This window comes from Mus musculus, chromosome 7 (genome assembly GCF_000001635.26).
Source record: "Mus musculus strain C57BL/6J chromosome 7, GRCm38.p6 C57BL/6J".
Taxonomy (NCBI): Eukaryota; Metazoa; Chordata; class Mammalia; order Rodentia; family Muridae; genus Mus; species Mus musculus.
This window is the reverse complement of record NC_000073.6, coordinates 70,556,995-70,571,578: the sequence shown is the minus strand read 5'-3', so window position 1 is coordinate 70,571,578 and position 14,584 is coordinate 70,556,995. Positions and strand designations below refer to the sequence as shown.

General features: G+C 39.1%; 1 protein-coding gene across 3 annotated transcripts in view; it reads right to left on the bottom strand.

Annotated features, from left to right (window-relative positions):
- Gm44812 (predicted gene 44812) overlaps window positions 1–14,584 on the bottom strand; it is a 75,805-nt gene that overhangs the window by 13,383 nt on the left and 47,838 nt on the right. The window contains exon 1 of one of the 3 annotated variants that reach the window (XR_001778173.1): window positions 106–8,706. The exons of the other annotated variants lie outside the window; for them this stretch is intronic. The gene's annotated coding sequence lies outside the window, so the exon portion shown is untranslated. Of the gene's footprint in view, window positions 1–105; window positions 8,707–14,584 lie in introns of those variants that run through there. 3 annotated transcript variants of the gene reach the window in all.

Sequence of the window (14,584 nt, the reverse complement as noted above, 5' to 3'; positions counted from 1 at the left end):
TTTTATAATTACACTGTAGCTGTCTTCAGACACACCAGAAGAGGGCATCGGACTCAATTACAGATGGTTGTGAACCATCTGATTTCTGGGAATTGAACTCAGTACCTTTGGAAGAGCAGTCAGTGCTCTTAACCACTGAGCCATCTCTCCAGCCCATAAAATTCCATCTTACTGAAGTCCTCTGGGTCTGAAAGTCCATTCCCACAGAAGGCTGCTTCAGTCTTGTTCCTTGGTATTATATCCAATGACAAAGACTCTGCATAATAGACAAGTACAAGGGATACCAGAGGAAAAGAGAGAGCAATGAGATTGGATAAGTAGAGAGATGGGTAGTGTCTGGGAGATCTTGGGGAAGGGGAAACATGATCAAAATATATTGTATGAAAGAAATTTAATAACAATGAAAAATTAAACAAGATCTCTGGGAGCAAAAAGCATCCAAAATCTGTAGAAAGTATCCTAGACCAATATCTCAAGTTAGAGTCAGGATGATTTCTGGGACTTGTAGTAATTCTCCAGCTTCATCTCTAACTTTCTGAGTCAGAATCTGCTGGAGTGGGAATTCAAACACCCCAAATAAACTTGAAATGCACAAAAAATATCTGAAAGAGGCACCCTGCCCTCAACAGAAATACTCCACCCTCTGGCGAGACACCTCATCCTTAGGAGAGACAACCAGCCTTCAACAAAAAACACAACCCTCGTTGGCAGCACCATGTCCTCAGCCCAAACATCCCATCCTCTAGTCGTTCATCTCTTTCATATGAAGTATGAAATTTGAATGGAGTATTCTACAGATTATCATCAGTTACTGCTTTTACCATTTTTTAAAATCCACATCTTGAAAGGACATGTTCTTTTAAAGTGGATAAATAATGTTCTTATTCTTTATATTCTAATTGTAACTAAATACTTCTGTGCCAAACCAAGTGATCTCTATATATTATTATATTGTCTTACTAGGTAAAATTGAAATGTAAAATATTTGTGAATATGGATGCCCTTAGCAGTATGCAATGGGTACTCAGAGTTTAAGAAGTTCCAATATAATGTGTGCATATCTAAACACAGTCCTTTAAGATATCTTAAGAGACCACCAACATATATATATATGTCATATAATTTCATATATATATATGTCATATAATTTCATATATATATATGAAATTACAGTGTGTGACTTATGGATTGATGTCCAGTCTATGCTAGGGGTTGCTGGTTTGTGGAAGAAAGCGTTTTATTCATGACATGGACAAGCACTGTGGATATTGTGCTAAGAGAAATAAGCCAGCCACAGAAATATAAGTACTAAGTGTCTCTAATGTACAGAATCTCCAAAAGTTGGGTTCATAGAAAAGAAGAATGGAAAAGTCAGTTTTCCAGGAGCTGCTGGGTAAGGAAATGGGGAGATGTCAGCCTAATGGTCAAAAGGTTTATTCTTGAAAAAAAATTTTTATACACTATACTTTTTATGTGTATTATGCAATTTAAATACTAAATAGAATGATTTAACACAGGAATACAATTTTCAGATTACTAAATCCTCCCCTACCAGATTTTTAAAATAACGTTTTCTAAGTAGATCAATGTGACCAATGCAGATAGTGATGAGTCATAGGTAATTGATATTGGTTTGACTCTAAGGTGATTTCCGAAAAACCAGCACACAGCCTGAGACTGTAGGTAATGATATTGCGTCATCTCCTTGGCTTTTGCTAAGAGTATCAATCAGAAGTGTCCTCACTTCATATCAAGCGAGGAACTATTTGAACTGATAGATATGTTAATTAGTTTGACAGCCGTAATCATTTTATCACATATATGCATAGAAAGACATCATGTTCTGGGCCTGGAGAGACAGCTCAGTGTTAAGAGGGCTTGTTGCTCTTGCAAGAGACCAGGGATCAGTCCCCAGTCACCTGTAAATTCAGTTCTGGGGAACCTGATGGCCTCTTCTATGCTCCATGGGTACCAGTCATGCATATGGTACACATGTATAAATGCACACACACACACACACACACACACACACACACACACTAAATCCTAAAAACACCATGTACACCAATGTCTAAGAGCCACGGCCAGGGAATGCCTTTCCTCACTGGCACACTAACCAACTGGGTTTACAGTCAGGAAGGAAGGAAGGTGAGTTGTTGCCCTTGCCTGCTAGTTAACAGGAGGTATGACCTTGCCTGATGAAATGTTTTGAATGCACGGGGTTCCGTCCAGGATGCTAGAATGTTAAAGCCAGATTCTAGGTGAAAGAAATCTTCTACTCACCAGTATGAGCAACATCTGACTTGCAAAGGAGTATTTCTTGACGTACTTCCTGAACGCTTGCTTCACGCCAGGCCCTGCTGTGTTTTTTATAAACACTATTATTAGAAATTCTTACTATCCTCTGGTTAGTCAGACTCTAGCTTGCCAGCGTTAGAGACCACGGAACCAGGCCTCTGATCTGGGGCGACCACGCTTGTGTTTACAGAGCCAGGAAGAGGAGAATCTGGCACAAAGACCTAACTTCCATTGTGTGCTTGAGTTCTTTGATCAGCATAAATGCCCGTCCACTATGACTTCTCTTCTGCGCCTTCCCTTTTGCTCTGAAGATTTCTTCCGTATTTTTCCATCAGCTTCTTATTAACATGTGCTACCCCATCCTGCACTGTCGATCATTCTTAGTCTTTGAGGTGATTCTTAACCTACTCAGCCCACCAGGACACATTTTTTAATGAACTTTTTTCATCTATGACCTATAGTCATAAGAATTCAGATGAGAGATGGGGTTAAGGTGATGGCTCAGTGGGTGAAATACTTTCTGTGCAAGGTAAAGGACCTGAGTTTGGATCACTGTCAACATCTGGTCATGGTGGAATGGGTTTAAACTCCCAGTGCTTGCTGGTGGGCATGAGGTAGAGGTGAGGGTGATGGGTGACAAGCAGATCCAGGGAGCTCACCAGACAGTCATTCTAACCAGAACAGTAAAGCCCCAGGTTTGGAATAGGACCAGTCCCCCCAAAATAAGGTGAGGAAGTGCTAGAAGAAGACAACCAATGATGACCTCTGAACTGAATGAGTGAGCACACCTGTACACACACACACACACACACACACACACACACACACATACACACACACACTCACTCACTCACTAAGACAAATCAGGTCTAACTAGTATGTCACTGTTTTGCAAGGTATGTGTCATGGCTCCCCTTCAGCGATACAAATTTCATGGTTTGCAACTAGCATTTTTTTTTACAGTGAAATATAATGCAATGAAATGAAAAAGTACCAGCCTACAGTTTCAATAGTAAAGTAAGCATTGCTTTAGAGACCTTTCTCTCAGCTCTACATATGAATTTGCATTACAATATGAAACATATTTCTCATTGTGCATCCCAGACAATACATTTTGGAAACTACTTCCTTGAAATAACAGTCCTGGAGAGTAGAGGCTATCTGTTCCATTTTTTTTTATTTATTTTTTTTATTTCTGGGGATGTTTGTCAAAACTGGGGATGGAGCTAAAGGCCTTGCCTGCACTATGCAAATATTCTATGTTGGAGCTACATCCCAGTCCTCAATTGAGAACATTGCTACAGCCCCATAAAGTGAGTTAGCACCCCTAATTCTGAGAGGAAGTCCATTGCCCATTGCTTGTTGATTCTGAATAGCAACTTTGAGAATCGCAAATGATGTTCTAGCATTCTTAATGTGATTGTCTATTCCGCCATTTATCAATGCATTATCGGACAGTAGGCTGCCTGGATAGAGTAATTCAGTGACTTTTTGTAAAAGGAAAAAAATCGTTCATTAGTAATGCACTCATTTATTCCCTTCCAAAACACTTTTCATCATGTGGACATGGTCTCAGCACCTTGAATGTTAATTATCCACTTCAATGGTACTGGGTATTCCTGTGGGGAAAATATATTTGATGGGTAAGTCTAGGGAAAGAAATCCAGAAACATACATTTCCAGCAAGATGTATGCAAGGTCAGTCTTGGAAGGTCATGTGAGAGAGAAGGTCCCACTGAAATCCCAGACTTGGGATCCTAGTTCATTTTACCAGTTACGCAATCTTACAGCTCTCACTGTTTAAATGCTTTGTGGAATTGACTCTCTGAGTCATGCCAATTAATATGATTACCTAAAACCAAGTATGTGGTATAAAATATAGAAGGGCACTCATCTTATGTACTGTAAACCCAAGGCATTCTATTACTATGCTCAGGCAGATGTCTGGGGGAAATCAGTGTGGAAGTAAGAATTCACTGACTTGATTGTGAGGAGTGAAGTAATGATGAAAACCACAGTTTAAAGAGGAGGCCGGGCCAGCTATTGGAGCATCGCTATGCCTCAGTGCTAAGACAGAATGTTAACGATTAGATAGGAAACACCAAGTCGCATCTCTTCTGCTCAGTAAGAGATGTGCTAGATGAATTAACACTGATTCTTGTTTTTCTTGTTCTTAGTCACAACTTGGTTAGGCACAGAATACAGTCAAACAGTATGGACAAGGAACCAGTCTAATGGCAAAGAATGTGTTACCTTGCCTCCTATGGGGACCAGGCATGTTTGGGTTGGTTATTACCTAATGTTTACTTTTGCATTGAGTGTGCTGTACGCATGTGTATAAAATTTCTATGAAACGGGTGCTGAAAAAGCCCATGGATTTCAAAAGGCTGGACTTGAATCTGGGATTGGAAAGAGAAATCTGTTTTCTGTGTTTAGTGAGCTGAATGTCCACTACCTTCATGACTATCGGCATCACCAAATTTGGAATGTTGAGTGTGACCAGACTGGAAGGACCTGGAAAATTGCAAGGCTTTGGCTCCAAATCATCCAGGATTAAATATTTTAAACATCCTGCTCAAGTGAGAAATTTTAAGGTTGTAAATAAATCCCATTTTCTAAAAGACCTTAAAGTGCCATGGCTCATACTGCTTCCACCTATTCTCAGTCACAGATTGATTTGGGAGAAGAGTAGAGGGGAGACCAGAGGTAGGATAAAGGATTCTCCTTCTTCTCTTCCCACAATGTTTTAGTTCAGGTATTTTGTGTTCTTCATGGTGATTTGGCAAAACCTCTTCTGCCTACTCACCTAGCTCCTGGTATTCCAAACAGTGACATGAAAAACATCTCATTCCTGGAGTCATCTCTAAACCATTGTGTGTATGGTGTGTGTATTATATATCACATCTATGTGTATAAATATGTACACGTGTGTACATAAATATGTGCATACAGTACTTATGTAGAGTTGTACGTATAAGAAGATCTCTACAATTCTAACTTTATCATTGCAATGAATTGGACTTTAAGAAAACACTCTTCCATTTGTTAAGGTCCTACTGACAAGTGAACTTTCTTCCCCAGAATATAGACAGTGTCAACATTTGTAAGGAAAAAAAAAGCCCTTTAATTTATTCACTTAACATCATATCCTCTACTTCTTTGCTTGATTCTATGATCATAATGCATGTGAGCTCCCCCAAATCAGCCTCTAATTCTCAGCAGATTTTCTCCACAGAGTTATACCACACCAGATAAACAGCCTCTGACCATCTCTATCCACAGATAGAGATGCCCTCTGGCCTCGGGTAAGAGATACAACAGGTCCATACATGTTTGGGTAATTTACTAATAAAACATTTACTTATAAAACAAAGTATTTAACTCTTCAACATCCAATCAGAGCAATCAAGTGACTTCTGACCCTGGCTTATCAAATGGAAATGTCATGTTGTCGTGGCCCCATCACTGACCAAATGAGGAAGGTCACATTTTATAGTCCATTATAAGTTTAAGATTCAGAGGCTGCTATGTGTCTATGCAAGGAGGTGTAGAGCAACCAGTCTGGTTGATGTGGTGGGGCATAAGATGAGAGGCAATGTAGATAAGTCCTTATCTAATTAAAGATCAATCATAGCTTTTGTGTTTAACCATTTTTAAGCTAAGAGGGAAGAAACAGAACAGAGAAAAGCATTTCCTGGTATATTTCCCTGCATGGGAACAGCGATGGGCAGTCATTGCTTTAAATGTTTGAAATGCTAGTGAGGTGCCAACTATATGACCTAAATTCTATGTGTCCCATGAGAAGGTAGTTTCTACTTGTTCCTAAAACAGCAAGTTGTGAGGATTTCTTTGTTTTCTTATTGTTTGTTTGTTTTGTGACCCAGAATGTTTTAAGAGGGATGGTTTTTACTTTGTTCCAGAAACAAAAACAAGCTTAAGTATGTTGTTAGACTAGTTTTATGGAGAAAGTGTGTGTGTGTGTGTGTGTGTGTGTGTGTGTGTGTGTGTGTTATCCACCAGCTCTCTCCTTCCTTTATCTAAATTGCAGGCAATAGCAACGCAATATCCCCCAAGTAATTGCTTTCTGTCTGGAGTCAGTGAGTCTGCCCTTAACTTAGTGTTGGGGGAAAACAAGTTCTTTGGTCACAAGAGTTTTCAAATGTTTCAGTTGCTGAAGAAGAATATCTACAGAGCATTTAATTCCACACTTCTACCATAATTCTAAAATCTTGATTTAGTTCTGATTGTTCTTTATTTTCACACCATGAGGGTGACCTCAAAAGCAAGTTCAGTTTGTGTTCTCTTTCTTTCTAGTTTTCCAATTGGATAACTTCCATTTTCCTTGAGACAATGTATTATTTTGGGCAAACAGGGTGGCAATAGTGTTCGGGAGATAAGTGACAAATATGCACTAGAGAAGATGAACTTGAAAATATTTAGGAATGAACTTCAACATTTAAATATGCATGTATGTATATGATCAAACATGTATAGTACATGCAGTGTGCATAAAGCAATTCCTGTCCAGTCAGCCTGTCAGCACAGAGCAAACATATTAACTTCACTTTTTCCAAAATCAAAACCCCTCTAGCTGACATGGAATTGGAGGAAAGAGTCCCCACCCTTAAAAGTTCCCAGCCACTCAGCTACACTACAACATCTCTCACTGGACTCAGTGTTTGTGAGTCTATATCAAACAAACTTCCTATCAGGTCTCTTGCCATTAAACAATCCTGGAGATGGAGAGAACTAGGTTGGAGTGCTGCCACCCTCCCACCCCTGCCTTGATCACCTGTGCCAAGTATGACAACTGTCCCTAGAGCCTGTGACATGAATCACCCATAGGAAAATACTTCTCTCTAGCTTTTTGTTAGAGTTGGTTTTCTATTTTTAGGTCAATAAGAGCAACTGTAGAATGGCTATCCATTGTGGATTTGTTTTTACAGAGAAAGGAAGGTAAATAAGATGTGCTTGGATAAGGCAGGAGGATTACCAGTTCAAGCTTGGCCTGAGCTATGCATCAAATCTAGAGGGGGGGAGGGAGGGAGGCTAATGGATATTATATTTATTAGATTTGGATATGATGATAATAAATAACAAAGGCAGGGAGTTGGGGTGATAGCTGATGAGATCACAGGACTCTTGTTGGGATCCACACTCATCTACCTTTACACACCTCCTCTCTTAGAGAAAGCTCTACTTCTCAGAATAGCTCTGATTTCCTCCTGTTCTAGTTCTTTTCCACCTCTTACAGAAGTATCTTATGAGGGAGGGAGACATTTTTTATCATAGGCGTCCATAGACAACAATTCAAAATAGAAATCAGAAACTTGGTTTAGAAAATGGCCAATTCTGTGAATGGTACAATGGCTGCCAAAACAGGGTTGTAGAAACAGGGAAGTCTCCTTACATTAATAAAGCTACCCTAGCCTGAGGGTGAGAGACATGCAAAGATACAGAGACAGACAGCCAGACAGCCAGCCAGCCAGACAGACAGACAGAAAAAGAGAGGGACCGAGACACAGAGAGTGGCCTTTCCTTTCTTTTCTGATAATTTTTGAAGCAAAGCATCTTCAAATTTTAATATATTCTAGATCACACAAATTCTTTGTCTGGAGCTCCATTCCAATAACATCTCCTGGAGATGTTATTGGAATGTCTTCAGGTTATATAAATCACACATCCATAGTATTATGCTCTCACTCTTATAGTAGAGATCTCTTTTTTTTTCATGACAGAGCAAAAGTCAACCATGTCTTCAAATACTCACACCTACTCTTGTACGTTGATAATATTTTGGCTTTCAGAAACAGGCTTACCAAAGAAAGGATATGTCACCATTTCCAGGGAGATATGAACAAATATCCATCCACCCCAAATAAGGAACCAATAATAGACCAAATAAAGATACCACCAGCGAGGTCAGCTTGATGAACCAGTGGGTTCTGTTGGTACTACTTATGGGAGTTGGGTGAGGGATTACCTAAAAAAGTAGAAGAGGTTCATAGACAGCTACTTCACCAAAAGTCTACCCTAGCATGGATCACGGCTTGGTATGAGACTTATTGGCAGCTTAATTGATTGGAAAGTACCTCTTCCAGACAGCTCAGATGGTCTAGGGGTCCAGCAGAACTTACTGCTTCTACATGCCTAGACAAGGAGGAACCTCACGAATCTGGTCAGTTTTAGGGACTTCCTGGTTTTGTTTTTTGTTTTGTTTTGTTTTGTTTTTGTCTTGTTTCTTTCCTGAATCTTGACTTGTCTCCCATTAGAACATCTTGAGACTTAGTAAGCTTTCTTCCATGGTGGATTTTTTTTTTATCTTGGAAGAAATTGCTGCACAACAGCCCTGGGACAGAGTGAAAGAAGGAACATTTTCAAAACTGGCATTGATAGTTTGAACTAAGTTACCATGTGCCTGATGCTCTTCTAAACAGTATATATATATATATATATATATATATATATATATATGTATATATATATAACCCTTTACCCTCCAACCCTTGCAGAGTCTTGAAAAGTGTGCATTGGTATTATTAATGTGTAAGTAGTTAAGCTACCTCCCTGGTAGCATAACCCGGAACTCAGTATCCTTGCTTTAAAGTCTACTTGGGACCACATCATGGCAGTCTAAAATGAAGTGAGATCATCAACACACACACACGCACACACACACACACACAAACACACACACACACACACACACACACACACACACAGAGAAGAAGAGATCCTCTTCATTCGCTGACCACCTTGAATTTACCTCAACTGGTGTTTTTGAGATGTGAAGAAGGTCCTTGGCAATTGGACAATTGTTCAGATGATGAGCACTGGCTGCTTTTCCAGAGAATGGGGATTTGATCTCCAACACCCGTATGGTTGCTAACAAACATCTATAACTCCAGTTCCAGGGGGATCCAACATCCCCCTTCTTGCCTCTGCCGACACTTTAACAATATCGTGCACAAACATACATGCAGGAAAAATACCCACACACATAAAAATAAGTAAATCCTCAGAAGTGGAAAGATGGCTTGGTGGGTAAGAACATTGACTACTCTTCCAGAAGTTTTCAGTTCAACTTCCAGCAAACATACAGAGGCCCACAACCATCTATGATGAATCTAATTCCCTCCTCTGGCAGCTAGGCATACAGACAGAGTACTCATATACATAAGATGCATGGATAAATAAACCATTAAGAAATATGGATTCTCATAACCATGCCAGAATGAGAGCCTCTTGGGTCAGCTACAAACCAATATGAATTTGAAGTACAAGGTACTTCTGTTTAAAATGATCCCCCCTCAAAATGTTTTTCTCTAGATGTTTTGTCCCTCACCACACACCGGCATCTTCACAGACAAACATTCTATCAGAAAAGAGTAGAATCTGTGACTGGCTCTCACTCTGTTCCCACCATCGAAAAGATATCAAGGAATTGTAAAATGGTCAAAACTTCAGCTCTAACAACATATGCATGGAAGCAACACTGAGTAGACTCGGCAGGTTATATGAATTTATTCATATACATATAAATTAATATCAATAAGAATTAAGGAATAAGAGGCCATGTATTTGAGAGAGAACAGGTGTGGGGACCTGGGAGGGCCTGGGTATAGAATAGAAAGAGGGGAAGTGATGTAACTGTATTGTAATTAAAAACTTGGAAAAAAAGTTTTATATGTCAGCAGCAGAGGGAAGTTTGACCTTTGGCCTAGAAACTGACATACTGAAAAGTGTCTTCTCTATTGCCAAGAGTTATTCATTGCCTTTTTTTTAAAATACAAAACAATGGAAGGAAATGTCTCACTGACACTCTGTAACTTCAGTCTAATGACAAAGAAAAAAAAAACATTTGATGTTGCCATCCCTGTACTTCTTGCATGCCAACACAGACATGCCACTGCAAACACACATTTGGGAGGGCTTCCTGTAATTAAGGGGACCTCCACACTGATGCTTTATTAAAAAAAAAAAAGAATGACCATTACAAAAAAGTTCCCCTCTTGTAACATAAACCCTCTCTGTGTTCTAAGTACTTGAAAATGAATATTCCCCCATTGTGCAGACACTGTAATGATAAAAGTAATTAATATTGCTAAGTTCATTATACATTCAGCAGATACTTATATATAATTATCAATTATCTTATTTATTTACATCCCAAATGTTGCCTCCCCTTTCCCTTTGCCTCCAAGAGGGTGCACCCTGGCAGAGGGGCATCGAGTCTCTACAGGATTAAGCACATCCTCTCTCATTGAGGCCAGACAAGAGAGCCCTCTGACAGATACCTTTAAAGCTCATATTATAGCTTCAATATCTTTTTATTTTTCTTTCTTTGTTTCATACTGGGGATTAAACTGAAGGCTTCATGCATGGTAGGTAAATACTCTACTACTGATTTATACCCTGACCTTTTGTTTGTTTGTTTGTTTTTTTTGTTTTATTGGGGGGGTTGTTTGTTTGGTTTTGTTTTTGTTGTTGTTTTTGTTTTACTTTTTATTCTGAGATAGTCTCATTAAGCTGCACCAATGGGGCTAGGGTTTGCTCTGTAGCCCAGGATTTAATCTTCTTCTGCCTCAGCCTCCCAGTAGCTAAGATTACAGGCTTGTGTCACCATAGTCAGTCAGTGTAAACTCATATGGTACAGTTTGGAAAATGTCAAAGATCAGTAGGTTTCCTAACAATAGTTTCCTACCTAACAAGCTTAAGGAATGGAATGGAGGAAATTAGAGTCCAAGATCTCCATGATGTTAAGATTGGAAATAATAATATTGTTCTTTTTTAAAAACACTTTACTTTATCTCTGAACAACAACAACATGTTTTATCATCAAACTTTATTGGCAACTTATATATACCATTCATGTTAGAGAGTCAATGCAATCCACAGGGCTGAAAGAATCCTAGATTTGACTCCAAGTACAGAAAAAGGGAAAGTCTATAACGTAGCTGTCTGTGCCATCAAAATTTTTGTCTTTAAGAACAGGCACATGATTCCTAGTAATAAGTGGAAATTCTTTAACACGTACAAAGATTTATCTCTTCTGGGTCAAAATTCTAATGTTAAAGCATGCTGAGCCTTCACTAACCCATCTAACTTTCGATAGCTTTGTTATTTGAGTTAATGTGAGAGAAAATATTCTTACTATGATGAGTTTATCAACAGGACAATATAACATCCTGGAAATAGATGGTGCTCAGAGCTGAGAAGACAGGTTGGTAAGTCAAGCAGCTGCATACAAGCACAAGGGCCTAGATTCAATCTAGCACTTTCATAAGAAGCCAGGGCTGGTAGTACATAGCTCCAGCCCTCAGTCCTAATGTCTGGGGATAGAGACAAGTAAAACGCTGGAAGCTCACTGGTAGCCTAACTAAATTGATGAACTATCAAGTTCAGCGAGTTAACTCATGTCAAAAAAAAAAAAATTAGGTGGAGAGGAATTTGAGGAGGGTGCCTGAGGTCAACTTTTGGCTTCCCTATGCAGGTTTTCTCATCTACAGGCACAGGTGTATACATACCTGTGTGTATACCACACACACAAAGACACATATACATGCCAAAAGCAGTGTAGGGTGCTCATGGAAGGGTTAAAAGCAGGATATATGGTAACAAGATCCAATTACATCATATCTTTAATGTGTTGCAAATCTGTCCAGATTTCCATTTCCTGTCAAGGGTCAGCTAACTGGTTAAATTTTACATTTCTCTTATAAAGCATCACCCAAAAGATTTAAGGCCAATCTAAGTACTGAATAGAGTACTTCCTGGGTTGAGTTCTAGCTCAAATTACTCCTTTCCATCGAAAATGCAGTTGAAAATTTTTAGCTTAAAAAGTTTAATACAATTTTAAAACCAGCGTCTTCACCTACTCAGTTGTAAAGAGTCTTTCTTCAAGATGCAAGTTGGAAGATTATAAAACCAAGCAAGTGGAGAATGGGGCAAATGAGAGGAGCCATGTGTGGTCAAGGCAAACAAGACAGTCTTTCACAAGTCCTCCAGCCGAATCAAAGGCAATCCACTAAAACATGAGAGGGTGCGGAGACTTCTAGAGGGATCTCACTATTTCAGAGTTCTTGTTTCCTTTGTGTTAAAATCTAGGAACTTTGTTTGATTTCCTTATTACAACTTGGATGTAGGAAAAAAATACCATTTTAGGGAAGGCCATATTTCCCTTACTGGAAACCTATACATATACTCCATGTATATATGGGGGTATGCAGACACTCTCTGAATATTTTTAGAATGCAAGTATCTTCTCAGTGAATCTTGCTCATGTCAATAATTATCTGTGATTTGTTCCCTGCTACCACCACCACCAGCAGCAGCACCACTGTTGGGTGAAACCACAGTTAGTTTTAAAAGCTGGGCTCCTTGACACAGTGGAGAGAACTGATTCCAAGAGTTACCAAGTGGAAGCCATCACAGAAATACTATGCTTTTGTCAGGGTTTGGGCAAGATACATTGCTCCTCTCAAGAGTTAAATTCAGCTAAGTGATGTTTAAGTTGCGGCAAAACTCCGATTCAGCATGGGAAAAGGCTATACTTAGAATGGTAAAGCAGAGAAATGGATAGTCTTGAATGTCCATTGGTGTCATTTTGATTGGAAAAAAAAAAACCAATAACAACAAACTATCTCAGAGCTATCATCTGTCCTCTTGAATTGTTTGTCACATCATACAACAATATTTTGATCATTTAAGAGAATTTAACCTTCCCAGTGATTGTCAGACACATTGCGATGTCCATTCCTTACCCAGTTGTGCATGTCTCTGTCACATGTGGTTTCATTTCCACTTGGTTTCACCTCCTCATTCGAATACACAGAGAAATTTCCCACCAGTGTAGTTCATGGGACACTGTGCATATTGAATAAATGCATTTTATTCAGCACTGCTCCTAATTTACTTTAAATAAAACTGTATCTTAAGTTATGTGTGAGATTGTCTAATATTGAACAAGTATATCAATCACAAGGATGCCTACGTATAGATGGATGTAAAACACCGCTTACGGCTCAGTTCCTGTTGGGCCCCAGCAGAAGCACATGAAGTTTCCTGATGCCTGTTCTTACCGTTTTCTACACCATAGTATTAATTCTGATACCGTACTGTGGATTTGGTAGGGGAAAGTATGAATTCTGTTCATGCAGGCTGTCTAGCTGAGATCTACAAGAGCAGAACACCTCATAAATTACAGAAGAGTAAGCTGTAAATCTGAAACTTTCCCCACTGGGCTGTATGGTCTAGAAGAATGAATAGAATCATCATTCTTTTATGTGCTTAGAAGGATTAATACGGATGGAACGTGAATTCTTAATACTTACTCTATCAACTCTCCAAGGCAGATTTGTTTTGTTTTTGTTTGCTTGTTTTCTTTCATTTCGTTTCATTTCCTTTCATTTTGTTTCTCTTCTGTTGAGCTCCTGTATCCTAGCAAACACGCTTTCTCATGGATGATAGATTAAGTTGGATGTTCCTTGATTGTAAAAACAGTTGACTTTCCTGTCAGATTGAAACTCTCAATACTATGCTTATTAAAGGAGGAAGACCAAAGCCATGTATGTCTAATCTGCTTACCTTCCCTATGCAACCAGTGGGGACACACACATTATTAACAGTAGCAGTTCTCAACCTGTGGGTCATGACTCCTTTGCGTGTAGAATGACCCTTTCATAAGGGTCACCTCAAACCATTGGAAAACACAGGCTTACATTATTATTCATAACAGTGGCAAAGTTACAGTTATAAAATATCAATGAAAACAATTTTATGGTCACCATAACATAATGAGCTGTGTTAAAGGGTCACCATATTATGGAGGTTGAGAACCAGTGTGCTACAGTATCTCTGAAGCAATATCCTGCCAGGGGTTCAAGCTTTTTTTTTCAAGAGTCTACCTTTAAACCAATCAAATTTTCCCTGGGGTTGGGAATTAGACCACCCAGATCTCATGGAATAAAACATCTGGCTGAGGTTGCTGTAGTGGAAATGAAGATGAGATTACTCAAAGACAAAATGACTAAAGTTTATGGAGTCATGCTTGTCTTTAGTGCTGGTTGCATAAACTGTAGAACCCAATAAGATGGAAATGAAGAGCCTCTGGTTTTATAATCCTGAGCATCAGAGAGTTCAACCATGTATAAGGCCCTTCTGAGCAGCTTTAAGAAGCTGACCCTAAACATCTTCTGGAATTCTTAATGTGGTAAGAATTTGTGAAAGTTGGCTTACCAAGCTTGAAAAGCAAGCAAAGCAAACCAATCTCTCTCTCTCTCTCTCC